Source organism: Grus americana, chromosome 1, assembly GCF_028858705.1.
Source record: "Grus americana isolate bGruAme1 chromosome 1, bGruAme1.mat, whole genome shotgun sequence".
In the NCBI taxonomy this organism is placed as follows: Eukaryota; Metazoa; Chordata; class Aves; order Gruiformes; family Gruidae; genus Grus; species Grus americana.
The window spans coordinates 83,601,480-83,617,793 of NC_072852.1; positions in this window are offsets into that span (position 1 = coordinate 83,601,480).

The window sequence follows — 16,314 nt, forward strand, 5'->3', positions numbered from 1 at the left end:
CACATGGCCACTTACTCATCCCCACCCCACCATGCGATGGGGAGGAGAATTGGAAGAAAAAGGTAAAACTCATGGGTTTGGATAAGGACAGTTTACTGGGGCAGCAAAGGAAGAGGAAAATACCAACAACAGTACTTATAACCTCCTATACAAAGCAGGTGATACACAATGCAATTTGCTCACCTCTGGAGCCCGATGCCCAGACCATCCCATAGCTTCGATTCCTCCTCCCCGGCCAACTCCTCCTTACATACTGAGCATGACATTATACGATATGGAATACCCCTTTGGCTAGTTTGGGTCAGCAGTCCTGGCTGTGTCCCCTCCCAGCTTCTTGTGAAAATTAACTCTATCCCAACCGAAAACCAGGACACCTTGTAAGAGTAGTAACCGAAGTTATCCTAGCTTCCCCACAAATTGCTTTCTCGTAGTATACAACAATAAATAACTTTGAGAAATACGGATGTGATCATCTCACATTAAGACCTACATAAACAAAATATTTTAGTGCTGACAATAAAAGCTTGTTCTTAGATAAATTAAAAGCTACAGCCGGTTAAATTAATCCTTGGTTGAAATTGATGCTACACCTACATGTGGAGCCTCTGGGACAGAAGTGTCATAAGAAGAGGAAGATGAGGGGCACACAGCAACCGCATCTTCTGGAGCTCAGAGCAAGGTGCAGAGGGAACAAGGGCTGTCCACAGCATTGTTATGCCACCAATGTGAATTTGTGCATACTTTGGTCCAGTGGTAACCCCAGGGAAAACAGTGAGCACCTACATCTGTTGTCCTTCCAATAGATCTTGGATGTTACTAAGCTAAGGGGTCGTTGATATTTGCGCTGTCCTGGATCCCACTCGGCACATCTGACCCAGTGTCAGAGTCCAATACTCTCTAATTAGGTGCTTTTAGATATTCCACACTTGGGGGGTGGGGTGGGGAGGTGTGTTGATGTTTAATACCAGGTTTACTTGCCTGAAACTATTTGATGTTGCATGGGATTTTGCTTTAGCAGAATGACACAGCAATGTACATAAATCACAATACAAATACAAATTACACTTAACAGACTACAGCACTTGCAGTAGACAGGCAAATCACAATACAAACGTGTTTCTCATTGTGGATCTCCATGATACGCTCACTATCACAATGGTGGGTGTCCTCAGCTGCTGGGAAGTAATATGTGGTTGAAAGGCTGCTCAAGCCCAGGACAAGGAAGACTATGGTGAGAAGAAGCCTCAGAAGTCTAGAACTATTTCAAAGAGGTTTCTCATGTATACACTCCTCATCCTGGTCTGGCAAATGCAGGAAGGCATTTGCACTCTTTGATTAAGGCAGCGATGAGCCAGCCAACCTACAGCTGGTTGATTCACACAGCTGATGTAGCCATTTATGTTGAACAAAAGCCACCCTCTGGTCCCCTTCTTGTCAAGGGAAGTTCAGCTTTTTGTGCAACAGCTGTGGTCAGTCACTCCAGGCATTCTTCCCTGAGCTTCATGAGCACGCTGCCCTTGCCTATCTCTTCAGAGGCTTTTTCCATTGTTGGGGTTCAGTGATTGGTCTCACCCAGCATCTGTGTAAAACATTGCTTCGGACAATTATCAGAGTGCCTCTATTTACGTTGTCTGTAATCCATAAATCTTAATTTCCAGCAAGTCTTCCTCAGTGAGCACTAATTGCCTTATCTGGTAAGAGATTCACTTTCTGAGTAGGTCAGGGTGCATTAATCTTCCTCTACAGTTAGGTTCAATGACAGCAAGACATCCCTGAGGCTTCCCATTCCCATCCTCTTGCTGAATTGCTCCAACAGAACTGTTTTTCTTGGTCCCCTTTGCTCTCCAGCAAGGTAGGCTTCATGCCACCATAAATGAGTGGAATGAATTGAGCTGGGTGGGGGTTTTTTTCTGATTTAAAGGTATACAGTCAACTTGAAAATTAGTCATTTCCAAAGTAAAATTAATAAAAAGAATTACGGTACCATATCTGTTCTTGAGATTTCCTTATCAGGATTTTGTAATCCAAGCTGTAAGCAATTTGTCCCACCACTAGCAACATGGAACACTCAAATAAAGTAGGGAATTGGATGAGAAGGTTATATGATTGAAAAAAGCAATCAAATTGTATGTCAAATGCACAAAATACTTAATAGAGAATGCAAATTCCCCTCATGGCTACTGTTAGTAATATTAAGTGGTTTTTGTAACATTAAATAGAGAAAAACATCTGTGGAAAAGAGAACAACTCTGCAGTTGGCAACCTTCCTCTATTTCACTGTATCGATAACCAAGCCGTTGCAGCAAAATTAATCCAAATTCTGCAGCAGTAGTGTTACAGACTAGAATTTCTGCGGCATTTTGTGATACTTTTTAAAAAATGAGATTTCGTAAGTGCAGTAGAATAAAACAGCATGTGTTATGTGAATGCAATAGCACTAAAATCAACAGAAAATCTTCAAAATAGCAAAATTAGCCATCTGCCTAAGACTTTGAAGGATCTGGAGCATTTAAAACTTCGGAGCCCAACTCTTACTCAACACTGTTGAATAAGACTAGTGATATAATGTCTGCCCAGTTAATTATATTTTGTTTGATACTTTGCCATAATTGCAATTGTTATGGGGTAGTTTATATAGCAAATGGAAAAAAACCCAGAAAATTCCTGTGGAGAAAGATGAACATAGGATATTGGTGCAGAAGTATTTTATATAGCATGAAAGGCAGTTGGCATTTGAATTATGCATGCTACAAAAAGAATAATATTTAACAAAGTGGGTGCTCTCTCTGCAAAAATAGATTTTCAAACAACACATATCATTATGCACTTGGGAAGGCAGACAGAGACCTCCGTGTGCACAAGGCTAGATTTCTGGAGTACAGTGCTTCACCAAATTCATGCTGTGGACTAAAAGAGCCCTAAAGCCAGCAGATTATGTACCCCTAAGCTGTCACTTTTTACCAAATGAGAACAAGAGAGAATTTGTTAGAATCTTGTTTTGCTGCCTTTCTCTTTTTCACACTCTTCCATTATTATTTCAGCATCTAACGACTTTTTCTAAATACTAATAATGTTGCTGCATTTGATTTATGTTGTTCTCAAATGCATTATGACACCCTTAGTAAAGATAAAAATTAGCAAAAGTAGAGTGCTAGTGTTGCCATTAACGAAGATATCTTGAAAACAACTTTTGTCCATTTTAGACTCTAATTATGTATGGCTGCCTACAGGATTTTTTCTTGGAAATGCTGAGGAAAATCACAATCTTTCAGCCTGTTGCAGGAACAAAAAGGTAAGTTATTTCAGAAACTTAATTTAAATACAGCTCATTTCCAGAAGACGCAAGAGGCATTTGCTGGAGCTAAGGCATTATATTACAACTTTCTACTTCTTTAGAAATCTGTGTGCAATATATTCACTTGCATGAAGTTAAAAAATTGCAAGCTCAGCCTACAAAAGTTTCTTTCATTTTTGATATTCGTATTTTCATTCAGACAGAGATTTTTGGAAAACCTTCGTTTTGTCTGAAAAATCCCAGTTTCAGTGTGTGAGTCTGTCCATAAATGCAAATAAAATATAAAACTACCAAATCCAGTTCTGACTTCTCTCTGGTGAAAAAATTGAAAACCTCATATTTCCATAATTCACTACATACTGCAAACACTTCTTTTCATATCCATGCCTTTCTTGGATTTTTATTTTTTTTTTACTCATTGATATCTGATAATATTGACTAGCTGCAGAGCCAGAGAGCTCTGTGAAGTGGATCGTTATATTTTTGGAGGTAAGACAGAGCAGAATTGGACAGTAAGAAATGTGTTTCTTTTAACTATTTTGTATATGCGTCGGCATGTAGAAAAAACACCTAAGAAAGCAAGAAAGAGGATTGTGTCTGGTTAAATATTTTTCATAAAGTTACACCTTTTCCTTGTTAAATTTGCTAATAAAAGGAACACTCTCTGCTACCAAATACTAAACATTTGTACGTGTGCAACGTAACTTTGGATTCTTTTCACTGCTTAATTCTAGAACTGCCATCCCTTGAATGTAGAATGTCGCTGTTGCTTACATACGGTAGTTACTGCTGCTTTGCAGTAAGGAATTCGTTGTCTAAATAAGGGAAAGCAAAATTCTTCAGTTCCTTGTACTGTAAATTGGGTAAGCACATGCAGAGAACTGAGATGAGAATTCCTCATCTGATATATACATGTTTTCTTATCAGCCAAAGTAAACCATCGCATACTTTTTCAGACCGTGTTCCTCAGTGCTTAATAACGTTATCCTTGGCACAAACCAGGAGTATTTGAATTAAGATTTAGTATGTAAATCCAAACCAACTAATTTTGAGTTGAAGCTAGACCTGGGTAAGTCTAGACCAGCTCTTTCAGACCACTTAGCAAAGGTGCTCTGGTTTCTTAGAGGAACTATAAAAAGTTCATTTCCTGCATATGAGGACTTGGATGTCAACAGGGAGTATTGCTAAAACCATGTATAGTTCAGTCTGCATTCTCTGTGTAGCGATCATATATTCAAAATTTTGACTGAACATTCTTTGACATAGTAGTAATTTTCTATCTCTTCAAATTCATACAGCTGTATACCCTGAGTTTAAGAGATTGCTTGGGTTTTGTTTAACTTCCAGAAACTGATACAAATATTAATAGGAAAAAAATGGCAAAACTCCATGTTGTGGATTGTTTGCAATGGCTTTAGAGAGAAACTAGATACAGGATAACTGGAAAATCCTGTTTCTAAGTAGAAATTAAAGAAGAAAGAACAGGTGAGAGGAAAAAGACATAGAAAGAAGAAGAGGCCATGGACAAATAATGTTTTTTCCACTGAACCTTTATGATAATCTCTGGTATTTCAGCTTGCAATATATATACACCTTTCAGAAATGATGGAAAAGGTGGTCTTTTGACTTGAAAGGAGCTAGTCTGAGAAAGGTAGAAGAAAGGAGATCACTCCATTCAAAGGAGTCACTAAAAGAGGAGAGATGAGAAAATAAAATGAAACATAGTGAAGGACTGCTATTTCTTATCCTATGTCCACTGGTGCATGCCAGGGTAAATAAAAAATCTATAACATTCAAACAGCCAGGTAGGCGCATAAATCCATGCTCTGTGACAGAAACATAAGGAGGAAGGTAATCATTTGTGGAACAGCTGCAGCATGGAAGACACAGCTGGCCACTGAAGTAGATGCCAAACATACTGACAGTTCCAGCCAGCGGATATAAGCCTTTAAGTGCAGTCAGAAGGACTCAAATATTGTTTAATGCCAGTCTGAAAAACTTGAAGCTTTCGGACAATAAGGAGTGGCACAGCTGTAACCTGCTTCATATTTCTGCTGTGGCTGTGGAAATACCGTGTGGATGAGAGTGCCACTCGTAAAATGTCTTATCCTGAATTCTAGCAGGCTAAATCAAGTCCCTGCTATTCTGTTGTTACCTGACTGGGCTACAAATACATGAATAAGCTCATGCGTCTCTTGATGAGCATACCTACAATTTCGAAGTCCACCACAAACTTACGCTTGCGTCAGTACTAAGTGTAAAATATATTCTCCAAATGCAAGCTCTTCTTATGCCAAAGCCATTTTTAGGCATTCAGAGAGGATGAGCCCAGGAAATTCTGCCACTAGAATTAGTGCTGCCTGGTGAAATGGAAGAAGTGGACATATGACATACCCACATGCTGTGTCCCTGCGTTTTTCCCAGTACTCGCTGTGCTGTTTATACTGATGTACATGTTTTTTTCATACAATCTTGCTGCAGATGCTGGCTTGGGAGCAATGCTAGGCAAAAGAACTTCTTGTTTCAAGTCCCCAGACAGGCTCAGAAAATGCAAAATATTCCAAGATACCTGTCCATAAATCCCCTTACTGTCCTGGGCTGCTTCTGTCACTCTTCTTAAACGCATGTCTCCTTCATTCTGTGGAAAGATATGCAGTTGGAATAGCTGGCTGACTGCACACTGATTGTAAGAAACAAAACCACAGAGGATTAGTGATTAAAAGTCCATGTTTTTAATCTAATCTGAAGTGTCCTCAGTAATGAAGCTGCAATAGAGCCTATTAGATAGCAGTAACCATCACTTACGAAGCAACAGTAGCCCTCAACAGAAAAAAATAAGACAAGCTTTAGTAGCACGATGGCAAAACAACCTAACCTTTATTCATATTGGTATTCATATAGTTTATGCCACAGGTAGAGCTAGTTGCTGCCATTGACAACATACCACTGAGATCAGTATACATACTGATTCTTCCGTAGTCACCAAGACCAATCAAAACTTCACTTGGTACTCACACACAGCTTCTTGACATAGAAAGAGCCTTTGTGCCAAGGGACAAAAGTATGGATAATGAATCATTATGCATTTCCATTTTGTTTTATTCCTAAGACTGATTCAGGAATCTGATCCACTCAAAATCTTAGGCTGGTTTCAAAAACACCCTGAAAGGTGTGCATTTGGCATTGATGATACACTGAAAAGCATAAAGGTAATAGAAATTCAAGACAACCGTCTGCTGAGGGGCAGATATGCCAGTGCAGTATATCACCAGAAGGATTCAGTGTCTATAGTGAATGTATTTGTGTGGATGCCACCAGATTTTCACTTGAAGATGAAAACCACTCCAAATCCAAAGGAGCCGAAGGGTGCAGAGAATGAGGCCACTACCTGAAGGCAACTGAAAGTTAGAAGAGGTTTCCTTTTATGCTGACAGACTCTCTAACCTTGTCATTGCAATGGCACATAAAGAGATTAATGAAAAGTCAGATGGCCCTGACCCATGTTTTGCTGTTCTTGGAAAGCCTAGTCATAAATCTGTTGGACTGGGTACAAAAAAGATAAAAATAATCCATCAGCAAATGTTACTCATGTCAATACGAAAGAACCTAAATATGAAGAGAGTCCACCTTCCAAGACAACATTTTTTATAAAGAAATAAACCAGTCTTCCAAAAGAAATGAGCTTTTCCAGAAGAGAAGGGTAGGACAACACGAAAAGGAAAAATCACAAGAACATTTTGGCCAAGATGAATTTGCAAATATTTTAAGTGAAGAGATACTAATTTATGCAAATAATGTGTCATAGTGGTCTCAGTTATGAAGACCATGGAAGGCCAGAGAAATGACTCAAATATAGCTTGTATTGTGCTGAAAACTTGTTACTGAAGCACTCTAAGGCCATGGTTTCAGACTTAATAGACTCCTGTTTGAAAAACTTACATGACATAGCAGGCAAGTTCTTGACTAATTCAGATTTTGCTTCTTTAGTGAAGTCAACTCTGTTCATCCTAGGTAGTTGTAAGGCTGCAGCAATCGTACAAGCAATGTTGAATAATTTTCATTCTACCATGATAGTGCAAAAATCTGGAGGAGATAATGCCTAGCATATGCCTCTGTGAAGACAGGTTCAAGAACAGATGCAAAGGCTTGGAATTGAGGTCTACAGAAACAAGAACTGAAATATTGCCAACAGAAAAAGACATGACCTGTGCAGATGCAGTGGGTAACCACATTAGTGAGCAAGGGTTTATCCTCTGGCATGAAAACCAAATGCAATGCATCCAGTGCTCAAAATCACAACCGACAAGGGAGCTGAAACAAGATCACCAAAGAACATGCCCTGGAATTCAGAAATTTGGGATGTAGCCAAAACATTACCAGATTCATGGGCTTGATTGTGATTGCATTATTGCCCATAGATTGTCGCCTAATCTACCAGAAGAATGCCAACAAGAAAGCAACAGAAAGTGGCAATGCTACCAAAGCCTTTGGGTTGTTATTACAGGGGTCCTGCGATCCCGCCTTCCAGATATTTTCAGAAGGAAAGGATTCATCAAAAGAAGCTGAAGAACCAGATTCACAGAAGTCAGACACTGAAAGGCAGAAGCCCGAAAATGACATGTCTAGTGCTACATTAATGCTAATCTGGAAGTTAATGAACAAAAATAGAAGAGGCTTTTTTTTGTTTGCAAAGCAGAAGGTCAAGCTGGAAATCCAACTGTTGCTGAAACAAACCAAAATACTGGCAAAAACACTAAGGGACATATTGGCTTTTCAGGCACTGAGCAATCCTGTGAAGAGGCCATATCTAGACTGACTAAAATGCTTACTGATCAACTTGACCTGAGCAGAGAAGACAGCAGCAGCGCACAATTTATTGGCAGTCTGGTGGATACAGTGCTAAAGCTGTGTCTTGTGACAGTTAGATACAGCAACTCTGAGTCAATTCTAGCAGAGTCGAGGAGCAGGGAGGATGGCACAAGGTCAGCAGGCTCTAAGGGCATGGGGACTGCTGACTCCATGGCTGGATCCAGTAAAGGTAACAGTATCAGGACACAGGGTGGTAGTGGTGAATCAGAATCCTTCTGAAAATGTATGTAACAGCTCTGAGCCCTCTTGCAGTGGATGATTGCCTCTCAGGCAGACATGCCTGTGCTCTATTTCTCAGGTGGCAATGAGTTCATGAATAAGCAAGGCAGAAATTAGAACGCCATTGGACTTAGTTATTTGGTCAGTTCCTCCAGTCTTGCTGCCTTCTTGGGAGCAAAAATCTTTTTCCTCAAGAAAATCTTTTTTAGACATTTCTCTTTTTAAGCTAGTGCCCTGAGTAGGAATGTGGGCTACTTATCTACTGTCTTGTTAGAAAATAGTAAACTAACAGGAAATAAAGATGTGCAGAAAAATATATTCCTTTAGCTCCACACAAAGGCAGCACAAAATTATCTTATATGCTGTATTTCCCACAAATTCAGTGGGTCTAACTTTAAAGGTAACAAAAACATGTGCTTTCAACATTTATTACATAAATTAAGATGTTTACATTCAGAAATGTTCTAATGAAAATGCTATTTAATAAAGCAATATTTACATTCTAAACATTAGGAGTTCTTCACAAACATTTTTACCCATGTTACTGAATTGCTATGGATTCCAAGTATGGAAATAATTCAGAATCCCAATTTACTTTTCACAATATAATAATATTTATTATATTTCATTTAACTTGGACAATGAAAGGCAGTCTGAGTTGTGTTTGGAGACTTCTCCCCTTTACTAATGACCCAGCAGACAGCAGCTCTTCACCTCTTGTAATCATACCTTTTGGCAGCCTCTTACGGAATCCAACCATGGAGAATGTAAACCCCCAACAGCAGGATGGAAGTGGGGGACTGAGATGCATCTGCTACATCATGCTTGCTCACACACACAGACACATGCTTGTGTACAGTCTCTTCAGTTCCTCTTTAAAATAGTTGACCTTATCAGTACGTCTGGTGTATCCCACCTGTATATCGCTTCTGGTGTATAACACAATTCTGTTGTGTTTCTGGTTTTCCGCAGCTTCAGAAACTGTTCATCAGTAGCAGTGGAGAAGGGATACAAAGTAGGAGCAATTTAACTAGCCATGCTGAAATACAAGAAGGAAAGGCAGTCTGGTGAGGCTGTAGGCAACTCTGTTTAGTTGTCAGTCTTGAACTGGCTGCTTAGTAACTCGTGAGCAGGGCCGTTGCCTGTTGTGTCCTCACCACCAGCATGATGCTGGACCAGCAAAGCACAGCATGCCAATGATGTCATACACCCGTGATCTGTAGGAGCTGATATTAATTGTACTCCTCCTGCCTGGCAAACATATGAATTAGAAAAGCATGCAAAATAGCTGGGGAAATCTGTCTGAAAAAATGCCAGTCACAAAACCCACCATTTACCCGCCTCCTTGAAGACAATTTTGTGTGCTCTTCTCGGCTGCCTCCACCACAGAGTTCCTGTCCTTCCTGAGTATCTTTTTTTTCAGGCAGAGTTTGGCCCAGTGCAGAGGGAGCTAAGCCCTTCACCTCGAGTATTCATTGTGCTTGGAGTCAAACCCAGGAGGTACTGAGTCGTTACCAGGTTTTCTCCTCCTCTGTACGCACTGAATGCAATACGGATTGATTCTCCCTCGGTTTGTTAGGTAACTGCCCGTGAACAGAATGAGAAGCGGGAACATCCAAAGAAAGGCAAGCTCCTTGCTCTCTGGAGTGACTCAGGGTTTGCAGCAAACTAGCCTGTCACTCATGCACTCTGGCCAGCCCTCGTCCCCCAGCAAGCGCTATGGATTTAGCATCCCTCAAACTTCGGTCTTTATCCACTCGAAAGCATTTGAAAGTTTAAGACTGGTATCTAAACAACCCAAATTTTCTGTTCTGTAACAGGTAGTCTGTTCTTTAGAAATTTGCACAGTGACACAAGAAAAATCACAGACATCCAGGAAGAGCACGTTGTGACACAATTTTAGGGACTGGAGGTTAAGAGTGATTTTATATAAAGTGGAAAAGAGAGAAAATAGTATATTACTGCAATTTTTAGATGCCAATAAAGAAAAGACCAAAATTACCACTGAGGGCATAGAATATGACCCAGAAAAAAATTAAATTTGTAACATAAGGAGGAATTGCATACAGTATCAGGAGAGAGACAATAATATTTATAATATAATTTATAATATCAGGAAAGACAGAATTTAGAAAAATGCAAGGTAGCTGTAAAAAACCCCTAATATACAAATACACAGTGGAAAGCAGAAGCCAGGAAAACAGCACCAAAAGAGACCAAGGAGTGACAGTGAAGATCAAGTGAGAGGTGTTTTCAGTACACTATTTTGCAGAGGCAGAGGGACTATAGGGATATAAGTTAAGGCTTGACTTAACAAAGTACAAGGTTACCATAGTCCTCAGTTGTACGCCTTCATACAATTGCTTCTTGAACAGTAAATCTAGTCCAAGAACCTACTTTAAAAGAAAAATACTGAAATAATGGAGCAAATTTAGAAGACAGAACATTGATAATGGGCCACAAGATGTGATTTTTCGAATAATTAAATATATCTACATGGGTTACAAGATTTCATGTGAATGGACGTGTAACATGATGTCTGCTTGTGCAAGGAATCTTCATATATTAAAACAAGAAGGGAATTTATTTAGAAATGTACCAGAAGGCATAACTAAAATAACAGAGGTAAAGTAAATACCGGTAAGTAATCACTACCTTCATCAGGATTTATAACTGTGTAGTTTGTAGCTGATCCTGGCCAGTTATTTGTGTTGCTTTATGAACACTTATATAGCCAGTAGATATACATTAAGGTTACAAAGAAGGTCAGTGAATTGAGATCTCACATTCTGTTCCTTGCAGCCTATTGAATGCATTTTTACCCAAGTTTGATCATGTTTGCATTAAATCCGGAATGACTCCATTGAGTTCAGCAAACAAACTGTCCCTCTGCACCCTAAAGGGCTCCTGTGACAGAATTAGGACCACAGTGGGGAGACAGCATGAGTCTTGGGTGACCTGGGCTGTGTCTTCCCAAGTGGCTCAGCTCCCTGCATGGGCAGAGTTTGCCAATCCAGCATTTCTCGGCGGGAAACTGGCATGGCTTGTGCCACCAGTCATACTGTATTTTCTACCACTGACGGCCCTCAGAGAGAATCCTGAACAACAAACTCAGTAAATTATTTTGTCCAGCATAGCTTCTTTGTGCTTAATCTGCTGAAGCCCCACATCAGACCTTTTCCATGTGTTCATAAGATACAGTGATAGAAAGAAAAAAAATATCAGATAACAAAATTCCTTTCACAGTGAACAAGAAAAGTTTCATGGAGAAAAGCACTCTGCACAGCTGGAGGACCACACAGATCAATCTCATTTGCCAGAGTATAGCAATGATCTCATTTCAGTGCATGATGTAGTTAAAACAGGGAGGTCTAATTAAACTTGCTTTGGACGGAGAAATAGTATCAATAGGGAGAAGTGGAAGGATTGGTTTATTCTGTGGCTATCATCTTAACAGAGCTAGGAGACAGACTTCTCAGATTGTAGGTTAGTTCCTTTGGAAACATTACCTTCTGTTTCCTTCCAAAGGGACAAGTAAGAGCTGACACAAGCCCATGGAAACATCCAATTGGAGTATTCAGAAAAGGACACAACAATCACAAAGTGACTATTGGAGGCAAAAGGAACCAAGCTAATTTTTATATCTGATAATGGGACATCTAACTCCTGCGTGTAAGTACAAATAGGTTCACTATGGGAGTCTGGAGATCTCACACAGAGCAAACACAGACTTTCCCATTGCTGACATCAGCTGATGTAAGGTCTTTTCATGAAGTCGTACTGTGCTTGGACTTGTGCTTATGGCAGGACGTGATGAGTGTGCCACTGACAGAATGGAAAACTTTGTGTTAAAGAAAACAGCTAAAACAAAATTATTGCTCCTGGACTCTGAAGAAATAAAAGTCTCTGAAATTACTATGTTGTTTTTCTCTGTAACTAGGTAAAAAGGTGCTGCCAGCAGTACACCGGCTGGGGTGTAGTATTTCTGTCATCTCTGTCTCCCCACATTTTAAAGTTCCTTGCACAAGCAAGGGTCTGGGGTTTGAACTGATTGCTCTTATCAGGTGGAGAAGGAATTTTCCTCAATGGCTTTAGATCTCCTTGTGAAAAGACAGGTAGGGAACATAGCTGGTAGCCAAGGAAGGTAGAAGGGATTATGTCTCATAACTTGCAAGAATTGAAAAGCTAAGAGATTGCCAATATCTGCATTCATGGTTTTTTTACCAGTTCTTCATGCTGCTTTCTATGATTTATCTCATCACCTGAATTCTTCCCCACCTATTGCCTAGTTTTTTCTCCCAGCTAATCTCAGAAATTTTGACTGTCCGGTATTGATACAATTCTGTGTCCATAGAAGCCAGGAAGAGGAATTTTAATGTTTACTAATGTCAGTGAATTAAGACCGTGCTCAGACTGCCTTACTACACGTAAATTGGGGAGGGGTGGAAGGGTGCCTGTTACCTTACCCATTCTGTTGGAAAACAGTGTTCAGCCAGCCCGTCGTCAGGCCATATCTCTAGAGCTGGCTGTTGGTCTCCAGGTGAAGCTTCAGGGACTCAACACCAAAGCTATTTCCCAGGGCAGGTGGTCAGTTTAATTTCACATTGTAAAATACCATGAATTTCTAAACACTTCGAGCCAAATTTTCAATGGAGGTATAAATCAGCTGGTAGACTGTTACCGTGAGTGCTGGGGGATTTATTTGTGTGCCTCAGCTGCAGCAGCAGCAAACCTGAATTTGAAAGTCCCAGCTGAGCTCCATCCATTACAGTGGTGCTTTAAACACATCAATCTAATTCACTGTCCCCAATCAGCCAGAAGACTCCTTTGTAACATAAATGATTTCCAGGTTTCGCTTTCCCACCGAGGATATTATTTCAGATTATATTTCCCCAAGTATGTTAGCATGCATTTTCCAAGCTGAATCCTGTTTTATTTTCGGCCCACACTGGAAATGCCTGTGTGTTATTTCTCTGTCATCTTTCATTTGCAGTTCTTCATCTCATATGTATATTTTCTTAAACTTTAGTTTGTATATAAATGGATTTAAAATATTACTGCACACCTTCCCAAGTTTAGCATGTTCTTGGCTAACACTCCTTTCTGTTTGTAGGCACAGAATCAAAGAAGATAAATTTACAGGAGACCTGATGAGGTCTTCTGGTCTATTCCCCTGCTCCACCACAGCATCAGCACTACCTAAATCGTTCCTAGCAAACATTTGCCTGGTCTCTGCTCTAAAATTAAAAATTCTATGATTTCTGTAAGCAATGTATTCTGTCCTGTTCACCAGCCTTACCAACAGAAAAAGTGCCACGGTGTTTAGTTTAACTTTCCCCTCAAAGACTTGCAATGGCTGAATAATCACCACTTTGATCCTTCATCTTAACCAGTTTTCATTCCAGTGTCGTCTTTAGGCTTGACCTGAAATCGGTGCCCCCATGAAGATATGCTTCTGAGTAATTTTCAGTGAGGGTGAAAGAAAGGAATATTACCCATTCCTTAACAGTCTCATTATTACTTTTTTTGTTTGTTTGTTTTCCAGGTTTAGCTTGAGAGTGGTCCATAACAAAAGAGGATTTCAGAAGAGATCTGAAGGAAATGCTTTGACTTGCCATCTCAAAGAGTTTAACAGCACAGCAACTACAATAGCTAATAGCCACACAAAGACATCTTAGGAAACTTTTTACACAAAAGACACAGTGAGAGCAGATTCTAAGAAATCTCAGTTGTATTTGGCAGTGTAGTGGTTGTAGGTCAATTCTGGGATTTTTCTTTTGAAGCAGGAGTTCACTGCTGGTAAAGGGAGTCAGCCTGGCAGGCACAGTGACTTCAGCCTGCAGCCCTCTGGACCAAATACCTTTCGGAAAACAGAGTGCGGTTTACATTCATCTGACTGTTTCTCCTGAACACTTTGGCGGGGGGGGGGCACACGTGGACTGATAAATTCATTATTATTGCCTTCATGCCCCTTCTTTCCTGGTCTTTTGACCCCAGACCACTATGAAGAATGAAAAATATTTTGTGTCTGCAGCCATTGGTCACTGAGCACATTACTGCAACCATCTTTTCGCTTAATGTGACTCACTGAATAGCCATTGGTTGGTAGCAACTTCTGGTAACTATGGGCCTCAATTGGATCTCATCCAGTCTCTCGCAGACCAATTCAACACTCAGAGAGACAGAGAAATCTTTCCATCGACTTTAAAAAGCATTAGCTTGGGCCGTCTCCATAGGCTTCACCTTCTATCACAATATTCTGAGCCACTTAGCTGTTACTTGTAACCTTTTAGAGTCTATCTGTCACTTAGCCACAAGTAAAGCTAAAGACTTCCTCTAAAAATGCCTGAAAATTATATTTTACTTTTATCTTAATCCATAAACATTTCACACCGGTGTGCTGCTGAAGACGGTGAGGCCCCAGACACGTCAGCAGGTTTTAGGAGGATTACTTTAGCACAGGTCAAAGATGACCCCTGGAGGACTAATAAATGCTGGCATAACGGTGTGCTGGGGATGTAGTTGTGCTGGGTCTTTAAAGAGAGATTCCACTGCTTTTAACCAAGTGTCTCACAGGTTCAGATTACTAAATGCTTTTTAGGAGTTTACGAGCAGGGAACCAGGGTTGGCAGAGAGCTGGTGAAGGGCAGGATGGTGTTAGCGCTAGCCCTCTCACCGGGGTTGAGGGAAAGCTTTGCTTAGCCTGTTCACCCCTTTCTCTGTTTCAGCCACTTCCAAATCTCCCTCTGGACAATGGGCAACTGCATGCATCACCTGATGTCAGAATGACTAGTCTCCTCTTCTACCAAGTGTTTACTTCCTTTTCTCACTTTCTTCCTCCCAGGCCATTCTTTCCCCCTATCTTTTATGCTTCTTCACATTCTTTCACCCATATCTCTTTTCACTCCCATCTGCACTCTTCCACCAATTGATTCGGTTGTTTGATATAATCTATTTATTTACATGTTATTATTTCAATTGCAGTAACACCAATGGGCCTGAACTAAGACCAAGTTCCTATTGTACAGTTTAAATGTATAGCAAGAGACAGTCCCCACCCTGAAGAGTTTAAACCACGTGTGGGCAAGAAAAGAGAAGCAAAATGAGTTTACCAAGGTCCTACATCAGGTCAGCGGTAGAACAGAAATTAGTGCTGAAGTGTCTCAGCTTGGTCTCCTGAGTCTCAGCATAGTCCCTGTCTATTATATCTGTTACTTTTCCTCCTCTTTTTATATGCGAAAGTATGTATTTTGTTCCTGGCAGTCCTGATCATCTGTCCATGCAGGACCAACCTGGGAAAGGGTAGGCAGAGTTTTTGCATTATTGCTGTATGGTGTTGCCTTCCCACACCTTTTCCCAGAACTTTGTCCCAGAAGTTGAGGCATTTCCCAGGATTTGCATATAAAAGTACTATGCTCTGCTTTTGCTCCAAAGCCTTGATATACACTCGGTGCGCTGTATGAGCAAGGCTGAGCCTGTTCTCAAAGCCAAACTTGTCCACTGCTTTTCGAGCGTGCTTAGAAGCTTTTAGCACTCTCTGGAGGAGGAGAGTCTGAATGCTTTCTGCTCCTTAAGGTGTGTCATAGCTCCTTTGGGTAAGGCATATGACACAGGGATAAGGAGAAATGACACAACCTATGCTATTTGCATACCTTGGGTTCAGCTTGCTTAACCACAGGGTACACACTCTGAGCCCTTGTTACAACCAGTCTTGTGGATAGAAAGTCGCTGAGCCTGGCCTGCTTAACCCTGCTTCTCACCTCACAATACAGCTATAACACCAGCCATTCTTCCACTTATGACAGCAACTGGGAAAACTCAGGAATTAACACATTTCTAGGATAAATTGCTCCAGAGCTGTGTTTGCCTTTGAGAACGAGGGATGAAATTATCTTCTTAACCTCTTTCACCTTGCCTTTGCCACCTTTGCC